The sequence below is a fragment of the Rhinolophus hipposideros genome, assembly GCF_964194185.1.
Source record: "Rhinolophus hipposideros genome assembly, chromosome: 25".
In the NCBI taxonomy this organism is placed as follows: Eukaryota; Metazoa; Chordata; class Mammalia; order Chiroptera; family Rhinolophidae; genus Rhinolophus; species Rhinolophus hipposideros.
In genome coordinates, this window is record NC_138071.1 from 1,206,515 (window position 1) to 1,217,460 (window position 10,946).

At 37.3% G+C, this 10,946-nt stretch overlaps 1 pseudogene across 1 annotated transcript; it reads right to left on the reverse strand.

Moving 5' to 3' along the window:
- Window positions 1-7,027: 7,027 nt before the first annotated feature.
- LOC308492833 (small ribosomal subunit protein RACK1-like) lies at window positions 7,028-8,738 on the reverse strand (annotated as a pseudogene). The gene is made up of 2 exons: window positions 8,548-8,738; window positions 7,028-7,805 (listed from the first exon to the last, which is right to left on the reverse strand). The product of its transcript is annotated as a small ribosomal subunit protein RACK1-like (transcript).
- Between the last annotated feature and the right edge of the window lie 2,208 nt (window positions 8,739-10,946).

Sequence of the window (10,946 nt, forward strand, 5' to 3'; positions counted from 1 at the left end):
TTCGCTGAATTTCCATGGGTTTGTTCTCACCCACTGACCTGGATGTGTCTTGCCAGTGTATGTCGAATAGCTCTACTTCTTGCTCCCTAGGTCCAGTCATCAAAAAGCAATCAGGTTCTTTGTTTGCCTGTGGACTACGTTATGATCTGAGTTTACTCACTCCGGAGGTAAGACAGTGAAGGCATACTGCTGGCCTTGCCAAGTGCAAGAAACCTCTGACCGATGGCCTTCACAAGCCATTAGAACAAGTATGCAGCAACCAAGCCTTGACCACGTTAATAATTACACACTGCGTGTCAGGGATTGTAGTGATTTGTTCAAGCAAGGAAACCACATCTGGAACTGCTGCAGCAATTTGAGTCTTTTGTGATAAGACACTGTTATTCTCCAACAGTGACCAATTTTTTTGTATAGGCCAGATAGGCAGGCTGACTTGGAGTGCAATAGGAAGCTATTTCACATAAATGTTGGTGAAGATGTAGGGAGATGGGGAGCTTTATCAATGTTTGGGCATACATACTTGCACAACTCAGCAGACCAACCTTGCAGTATGCAATGAAACTGTCCTCTGATCCAGCATTATAATTGCATACATATGATTTTATATATGTGTAAAAGTTATAAATGTATAAAATTATATATTATCTGTATCCCAAATATATTACTTCATAAATTTGTGAGGAATGGGCAAGTCTGAATTCTGAAAATATAGTTCTTAGAGACTTTGATACATTGATGCTATTTAAAAGTAACACATCAGATCACATAGAGATAGAAGGAAAAAGTCCTTGCACACAGTATGCTAACATTTAATTTTTATTATTAAATCTGTGTAAATAGGAAGAAAAAAAGTCTAAGAAAATATAAACCAGAATGTTAAAATGGTTATCTTAAATTAAAGAAATTTTAAGCTCTAGATGATTTTCTTTTTTTCATCTTGAGCACATATTTTTAATGAAATTTAGTGGGTGATATTGGTTAATAGAATTATATAGATTTCAAGTGTACAATTCTAGAATAAATCTTCTGTATATTGCATTGTGTGTTCACCACCCAGATTCAGTTCTCCTTTTGTCACCATATAGTTGACCCCTTTACCCTTTTCTATCTCCCCCCAATCCCCCTTTTTCTCTATTAAACACCATACTGTTATCTCTGTTTATGAAGTTTCATTTATCTGATGTTTTCAGTTTTATATCCCACATATGAGTGATGTCATATGGCTCTCAACTTTTTCTGTTTGACTCATTTCACTTAGCATAATAATCTCAAAATCCATCCATGTTGTCACAAATGGCAGTATTTCATCCTTTCTTATGGCAGAGTAGTATTCCATTGGGTATATGTAACACATCTTTATACAATCATTTACTGAAGGACACTTTTGTTGTTTCTATCTTGGCCGTCATGAATAATGCTGAAATGAACATTGGAGAACATACACCTGTATGAATAAGTGTTTTCAAATTTTTCAGGTAGTTAACCAGAGGAGGGATTGCTGGTATGTACGGTAATTATAATCTTAATTTTTTAAGGAGCCTCCATATTGTTTTCCACAGTGGCTGTACCAATTTACATTCCTACCAGCAGTGCATGAGGGTTTCTTTTTCTCCACAACCTCTCTGACACTTGTCTTGTTGACAATACTTGTCTTGTTGATGATAGCCATTCTAACAGGTGTGAGGTGATATCTCATTGTGGTTTTGATTTGCATTTCCCTCACATCTAGTGATGTTGAGCATCTTTTCATGTATTTGTTGGCCATTTGTATCTTCTTGGGAGAAATGTCTCTTGCGGTCCTCTGCCCATTTTTTAATTGGATTGTTGTTATTGTTATTGCTGTTGAGTTGTATGAGTTCCTTATACATTTTGGATATTAGCCCCTTATTGGAAGTGTTATTTGCAAATATCTTCTCCCATTTGGTTGGTTCTTTCTTTGTTTTGTTGACAGTTTCTTTTGCTGTGCAGAAGCTTTTAAGTTTCTTACAGTCCTATTCATTTATTTTTGCTTTTACTTCCCTTTCCTTTGAGGTCAAATTCATAAAATTATCTTTGAACCCAAAGTCCGTAAGTTTAGTACCTATGTTTTTTACTATGCATTTTGTTGTTTCAGGTCTTATATTTAGGTCTTTGATCACATATTTTTAAGTAACAGTTATATTTAAACAAGAAAATATAATAAAAAGAAATATGAAAAAATATATTGAGTATGTAACTGTGAAAAATGACAGGAAATAGGAATATATGAAAAATAGAAACAAATGGGATGTGACAGAGTCTGAATAAATATAAAGACAATATTTTGCCACTCACTTAAGAAGAGTCATTAAGTCTTCCAGAATGTTTTACGTGTGTCTGATATTTGTGTAGGATCTCAAAGCTTTCAGTAGTTCTTTTCCAGAAGCTGTTTAAGAAGTGTTTTCTTTTTCAAGAAAAGCAATCAGATTTTCAGTTTTATATCCCACATATGAGTGAAGTCATACTTTTTGATTACTAAAATTTGTTACAGATTTAAATAAATTAAAATAAATAAATTAAAATAAATTTAATAATTTAAAATTTAAATAAATCTGTAACAAATTTTAGTAATCAAAAAGTGTGTCACATTGTTTTGATATTTGCTTAGTGAAGGAAAAGAAGTTTACAGCTCAATTTAAAAGCTTATTAGTGATGATATTAACCTGGTTAATTTCAGTGCAGATTGACACTAAATAACACAAGGTAATTATATGCTTCATCTTCCAATATCTGAGCAAACTATCTATAGTAAGCATATGTTCCAAATTGTTACTGATGCTCTCATATCAAACAAGTTTACATGAAAAATTGTGTAGAATATTTGAAAATAAATTGGGGTATTTAATGTATTTTTGCTCCTTGTAAGAAAATTCACTTAATCTGATATGTGTCCATTCTCAGACTAGAAAGCTTTCCTTGGACACTTATAGGAACTTATTTAAAATATATGCAAATATTTTGTTCTGTGAAACATATGATCTCATCCCAAAACCTTGCCTCTTTATTATCTTTTGAACAAACTCCAAACATGTATCCCTGGGATTCAAAACTCTCTAGAGTCAGTCTCAATACACTTTTAAAATCTTAAGTATATATTTTCCTTCCTCCACCCCAAATACCCTACATTCCTTCCATACTTGGCATTTTCTTAACATATTCTATTTTCCATGTCAGTTTCTTAGCCCAGAATATTCTTCCTCTATATCTCCACCTGTCACAGTCCTCCCATCTTCCAAGAACTATCTTATGTCATCTGTTCCACAGTGTTGTCTCTAATTTTAGATTGTGCTCATTATTCAGATATTTTAAGGTATCTGAAAAAAATATTTTTGAGTGAGAGGGTGGATTTTTCTAACAAAAAGTAGATGACAGTGACCTCAATGTTTAAAACACCTATTCAAATAAGTGATTCTCTTAAAAAACAAAAGCAAGAACAGTAACTATCATGGCATTCATTTTTCTTCTCTTGGGCAAAAATTTGCCACTTTGTCGCACTGGTGATTTTCATGAGCATGTAGGAAACATTTTCAATTCACTATAATATACAATATTGTCATATAACAAGGTAAAGAGAAAAAAATCCAGCTGATGGCTAACGTAAGACATAATTTTCTTCTGAAATAAAGCAGAATTAAGGCTGCAGACCAGAAACCTTATCAAGTATATGATATACCACTCTTCTTGGAGCATTTGCAGGGAAGATTTGGCATGAGATTTTGCTATCAAAATTACTCATACTATTCTCACTATATTGGGAGTATAGCAACCACATAGGTTGTGGGATAAAGTACATCCTTACTCTTCATGTCAGAAATGTGAATAACTTTTTCATTCTGTCCTGGAAATGAATAACTGTAGTTGACAGATCTCTCCAACTGGAGGCAGCCTGAAATGACTAGCAGATCCCAGATATACTCAGGCTGGGAGATCAGTTCTAAGGCTTTCTACGATGATTTATAAAGGTGTGTGATTGTGAGGTTTTAAGGATTTTCTTCAGTAAGTGGGTGTCAAGGGGCTCTGTGTTTTTCACAGCTTGTCCAGAGTTGATCCAGCCCATTTCAGGCAGTTAGCTCTGTAATGAGAAAGCTCTAAGGACAATGGAAGGAATGATTTTGCTTTTTTAATCTTGGGTATTTTTATTGTTTGCTTACGGTCATAACCTAGTGATGCGGTATTGATGAATAACTGCTAAATATCTAATCATCAATAGAGACTTCCTAGATGGTTAATTATATTTTGAATTTTGTTTTTATGAAATTCTAGGAATTTTTTAATACAAGGGAAAAAAAGCAAATTAACATTGGGGGTTGCTAACAACATTATCCACTACAGTCTGAATGAATAATTAGTTTTATGAGATTAAGATATCATTACTTATAAATAATATAGTGCATTTTTCCAGTGAGCATAATGGCATACAGTCTATCCAAATTACCAATTATTAGCCATATATTTATTGCTTAAATTTTCAAATCTTGTATATATTCATATAAAAATTCTTAAAACAAAAGCATGTATTTTAATAACTGTTTCAAAAACAAATGGCAAACAAAAATATATTAAAGACATTTGAATAAAAAAACTAATGTTTAGAAAATTACTATTTTCATAACAGTGTAATATTAAATATAGAATAATATAGAATAAACACATATGCCATAGAATACTATTTTCATGGTAAACTTTATATTAGGTATTGTTTATTGTTTTATTCATTTTCTAGAATATGGACAATGCTTAGTAATTTAAAGAGAGAATCACACTAATTTACTAGTATAAGATTTGCAATTTCTGTGTACCTACAAACCACACATGATGATGTTATTTACTCTTCTTTGGGCATTTTTAGTTGAGAGTTAAGGGAAACTTTAAAACAACTCCTACACTGTGGTTTGTTATTAAAATTATATTTCTCTGAAGAGTGAGAATTCTATAAATGATGAGCCTTGTTGGTGTTACTAGAGATACAAAAGAGATGATACACCATTAAATTCCAATCTATTGTGAGGCCTTTAATTCTGGTGGGGAAGATTTATTTTTTAATTTCCATTATTTTTGTTCCTTCTTCATAATCTTCAACATACACTTTCTGAATGCATACCATATTCAAGTCTAAAATTAGGGAGAAAGAATGCAGAGTCCTATTTGCACAGCCCTTTATTTGTGTCCCGTCATCAAGTCACTGTTTCAGGGGTAACGTTGCTGCCGCCCATCAGTTCAGGAGGAAGGGCTCAGATAATCATTTCGCTTGAAAGTTAAAATTGGTTTAGTTTGATGTTTTGCTGTATCAACATTTACTCTCAAAGATACTCTTAAAATCTTCCTAGAAATGCTGTGCCAGATTTGTTTGCCAAAATTTATTAAAGACAACTTTGTTTTAGTAAAGTTACTTGCAGGTTTTTTACAACTAAATAAAGAGCAACATGTACCTTTATATTCTTTAATTGCTCAAACTTTTTTATTACTGATAATAATCAGGAAATATGTCAAATTCAGTTTAGTTGAGCATCAGTGGCATTTCAGTTAAAAGTACCTAGGGAAACCTTACAAATTTGAAGCATGCCTGGAATGAAGTCCTCAGTTTATTCCTTGATCTGGCTGGGTTGAACAAGTAGTTTCAAGAATATCATATAGTAAGTCTATATTTTACCTCAGAAATAAATTAATCCAAAATATCACATTCTCTGAAGCTTGGTATATACCTTATTAATTTGTTAATACTCAAATTTGTAAGAATCTAATACTTGACATGACCGTATAAAGATCATTCTGACTACCATAGTCATTTCTTTAGTAGCCTAGAAAAAAAATGCTACAAATCTGGAATCTTAAATGATTTATCTGGGTATGATTTTCTTTCAATTGGCTAGTCGCAATAAGTCAGGCGTACAATTCTAAGTCAAAAACTCTTCAAGACAAAATCCACTACAACATCAAGATAATTGAATGTCATGTTCTTTATGACTCAGTGCTCAGTACCACTGAGGATTACTGTTCTGCATTTGATCAATCATTCATTTAATACATGTTTATTAAACATATTTGTATGCTAAGCAAAGTGCAAGATTTTCGGATGTCAAACAAATAAAAGGTTCTTTGCCCTTGAGCTGCTTGCAAGTAGTCAGATGTAAAGAAATTTTTATTATACATAACTGCTACACTGGATATGTGAACAAAGTGCTGTTAGGTCATCGAACAAGCAGCATGGAGGGGTACCTGATCACCAAAACAGGCTTGTTTCCATCAGGTAATATCTCAATTAGAAACAGTAATTATAATAGGTAACATTTATTAGGTACTCATTAAGTACCAAACATTGTTCTACCCATGTCTGTCATAAATAATATTAATCCTACTACTCTTACCCAGTTTACATCACTGGGATAAAAGAACACAGCTTCTATACCTGTGATTCTCACACTGTGCACCCAGGTGCCCTTGGACCCCACAGCCACCTCATGGGCAGCATGGTATGTATTAACTTCTGAAGGGAAACACAGTGATGCCCAATAACTGTCAGATGTTGTATGAAATACTAGCTTGAAGTACTTCACAATTTCTACATTGTGTTGCACTAAATTTTTTAAAAATTAAAATCATCTTTGCAAAGTTGGACTTTCACCAGTAGCTGTGATAAAAAGCACATACTGCAAAAACCAAAATGGAACAGAAAAACAGGGTAACTGGCCATATCCAATCTGACTGCATGGTTTGAGGAACTGAAGTACTCAGCAGGCATATACATCTCCTTAGTATATTAGTAAGTATTATATATAGTATAATAGTATAGTATTAGTATAACTATACTAATAGTTATATAATAATAAAATTTTAAACTTTTTCTTTCAATTTTTGTGCATTGCTTTATCAAATAATAATTGGGTAGGGTATAAAAATCTATTAAGTTGTTGGACCTAACTGCTTAATAAAGGAAACTGTTTAATTATTGTTCTGTTTCATTTTGTTTGTTTTGGTCCTGGTGACCTTTTTTTTTTTTTTTTTTTGCAAGTCAGAAAAGCAGTTTTTTGTTTCTAGAGCTCTGCCATGTATTTCTAGCAAGGCTGGTGGTCACCTGCCACACCCACACCCTGTTGTCCACATAGCCGGCAAAGCCTGGCCATCAGCAGACCAGGCCAGAGAGTGCAGTAGGATGGCTCTGCCTTGCTGCTGGGACTGATAACTTCTCTCCTCAATTCATCTGCAGTGATCTTGCCCTCCAAATCCCACATCTTGGTGCCGGGGCCATTGGAAGCACAGAGTCAGCAGCGGTTGACACTGAAGCACAGGGCGCAGATGATGTCCCCACCATCAGGCTGTAAAGGTGCTTGCCTTGGTTGATGTCCCACAGCATGACCTTCCATCCTTTCCCCCAGAAGCACAGAGGGATCCATCTGGAGAGACAGTGACATGTTCAGGCACTCTCTGTGGCCGATGTGATTGGTTTTCAGCTTGCAGTTCACCAGGTTCCCCACCTTGGCCACCTTGTCCCAGCCACAGGACATGATGATGGCATTGCTGCTCTTGCGTGAGAAGTGGAGCAAGGCACCCAGGCCGACTGGCTGTCATCTGGACGATGTATTTGCACCCACCCAGAGTATCCCATAGCTTGGTGGTTTTATGTCAGGAGCCAGAGACCATCTGCCGGTTGTCAGAGAAAGCCACACTCCCACATACTTGGTGTGACCCACAAATCAGTGTGGCAGTGCCCACTGTGACATCCCAGAGACCAAGGGTTCCATCCCAGGAGCCAGAGAGGGCAGAACGGCCATCTGAGCAGATGCCCACGTGTAGAGAGCATATAAAACACATATGTTGGATTGAGGTTTGCAGAACAAGTTATTTCCTAGTAGGGACAGGACTGTGGCTGCACATGTGTGAGACTGATGAGTGAAGTGAAAAACATGTTTTTGTGGGAAACTGAGTGTAACAAAAGTGAGTGAGAAACACATTCAACAAAAAACTTCTGGTTATCACCTCAGAGGTAAACAAGTTCAAGGAAAAGCGGATAAAAGAACTCCAGAGCAATGCCATGAGTGGTCCGACCAGGTGCTCCGGCTAAGACCCTCTGCGAGGCTCTGAGCAAGTCACTCCAGAACGATCCTCGTGGCAGTTGGTCTAGGCGATCTGACAGAGTCCTCTGCGAGGTGCAAGGCGCCATACCAGGACTCTCCGAAGCTCTTCCTTGCGAGATCAGGTCGCCTCAGAGCTGTCGTGGGCCCAGTCGTCTCTCCTGGACCAGGGACCTTCTCCATCCCGATTGACTCTGGGACTTGGTTCGTTATTAAATTCTGTTCTATTCTGTATAACCTTCTGTGCTTACCAGAGCATTGGCTTCTGGAGGGACATTGGCTCCCGAATAAAGCTGTGTTACTCTCTCCGTCTGAATCTGTGTGCCGGGACTTTGTTCCCCACTCATCTCACGAGTACCACTCAGAGACGTAGGGCCTGCAGAGGGGTTAATGTCCCCTTGACTTTCAGGAATAGACTGAAATGTGGAGACTGCTTTTCCAGGCACTTAAAACACCACACCACCAACAAAATGGGAGTGACCCGAAAGAACACGGGGTGGGATGCCGCAGTTGGTCTCATTCTTGGTCACTTCCACGTAGTGCTGGTCTTGTCTGAGAGGCAGACAGTATTATGTCTGGGAATTGGGGAGTGGTAGCGACCTAGGTCACCCAGTCATTGTGGCTGCTGAGGGTGCCCCGGGGGTCGTCCATTCAGTCACAGCAGTGGCAGGGGCAGGTCCCCAAAGCAACAAGCATGGTCCTGGAGAGCCCGGAGAGGCCAGCAGCATGGCTGCTCCCGCCTCAGCCATGCAGTGTAAAGGGGGTCCTTGGTGACTTTTTAAACATTGCCTGAGATGCTAAAGGTGCTGTGGACTGAGAAAATTCAATATCCTCTGCTCTACAGAATTTCTCTTTAGAAAATGCCCCCAAATGCCTTTAAATCCTATGTAAACAAAAGCAATTTAAATAAACAGAATTAATTAAACACACTTTACCTCCATTCCTTGCCTTCTGTTAGTAACACAGTCATTCCAGGGTTGTACTGAGAGACTAAAAGATACACATTAATGTAATAACTGTTTTCTTTCATTAAACAATAGAAATAAATCTGGTTCAGTGCATCCATAGTCAATCTCACTGTGCATGTCTGTATGGGAGCATTACAGAATTACTCACATTCCACTCATGTAAACGATCTGTATAGCAGGAAAAGAAAAAATACATGTAGCCAAATTCAGTTTACAATTTAGACCCAAGTAGTCATTTCAGTGGTCCCTTTAGTTTTCATTTTGTTTCATTCATATATTTACTCAATCTTCCACAAGCTTCTGTATCTCTCCCCTTACTGATCTCTAGGGGGACTGACTTTGTCCTTATGCAGCAGGGGAGCAGCCTAGCTCCGTGGAGTCATCTGGTCGTCCTGGCCATGCAATGCTTCTCTTCCACCTGTGCACAGATCAGCTTGCCAGCACATGGACTGAACTGGGGGATCAGCATACATATCTGGTCCAGCCTCTTTTTGCCTGCTCAGAGACTGGCAGCCTTTCCTCATCTCCCTTGGCTCCCACCAGTGCCCTGGACCCGCTGAGCCTCTCCCATGTCCTCCATCTTGCATATGGCTTTACAGCCTATCATAGAACTCCTGGGGAACACACCAGCTGCTTTCAGCTGCTCCTTCTAAGATCAGAGACCTTCTGGGTCCTATCCATAATAAAGCAAAACAAGAGAAATTCATGAAAGCTGAACTCTGTTCTCCTTAACATGAATCTCTGTGTAATATTTTCTGTCTCTTTTCCCTCTTTTACTGTTCTTCACTTAATACCTTTGGACCAGACAGCAGGAGCTGAGTTTACCTTATCCACATGGTGGTATCCTATTACAGTCTTGGGCCTTCTGTGAAGAGTTAATGGAAATCAGGTTGTGGAAGAGAGAGATGAACTTACAGATAAGGGAACTTACATTGTCAATATTTTATAACTAAGGATATAAAGTAGAAGCCATGTCGAGACTGGCAAGAGGGGTGGAGAAATGGAATGGATGGCGCCACAACTGTGTGTGTTAGCTTAGAAACAGGAGGGATTTCTTGGCTGTGGTGGAGCCTCCTAAGAAGCAAAGGACCACAGCCCCACATGGGGCTCCTAAGCCTGGAATACTGGTGCCGGGAAGAGGAGCCCCCACAAAATCTGGCTGAAAAACAGTGGGGATCCAACCATCAGGGTGAAGGGATTAAGAAGTCAAATTGGTAGTTACAAAGTAATCATGGGATGTAAAATAAAGCATAGGGAATATAGTCGATAATATTATAATAACCGTGTATAGGGCCAAGATTAGTCAGGGGATTACTCCTTAAATTATATAAATGTCTAACCACTATGCTATACCTCTGAAATCAATAGAAATTAATATTGAATGTCAACTGTAATGAAAAAAATTTTTAAAGGGGAAAAAAGGTGAAGGGAAATAAGAGGTTCTAATTTCCAGGTATAAAGAAGTAAGTCATGGAGATGTAATATACAGCAGGGGGAATATAATAAATATTATGATAGCATGGTATGGTGTCAGATGGTTGCTGGACTTATCGTGGTGATTATCTCTTTAGGTATATAAATGTTGAATAACTATGGTGCATACCTGAAACTAATATAATATTTTATGTTAGTATGTTTTTAATAAAATTTTTTTAAAAGTACCATTAAAACCATATAAAGACTACAAATTTAAAAAAGAAAGAAAGGAAAAAAGGAAGGAAGGAAGGAAGGAAGGAAGGAAGGAAGGAAGGAAGGAAGGAAGGAAGGAAAGAGGGGAAATATTTAGGTTGTAAGTCTTTGCATTTTAGATCTCTGCCAAACAAACAAATTGAGAATGGTTTTGACTAAAAATTATTCCTACATGTAGTAGGGCATAGAGGACTGAAGCACA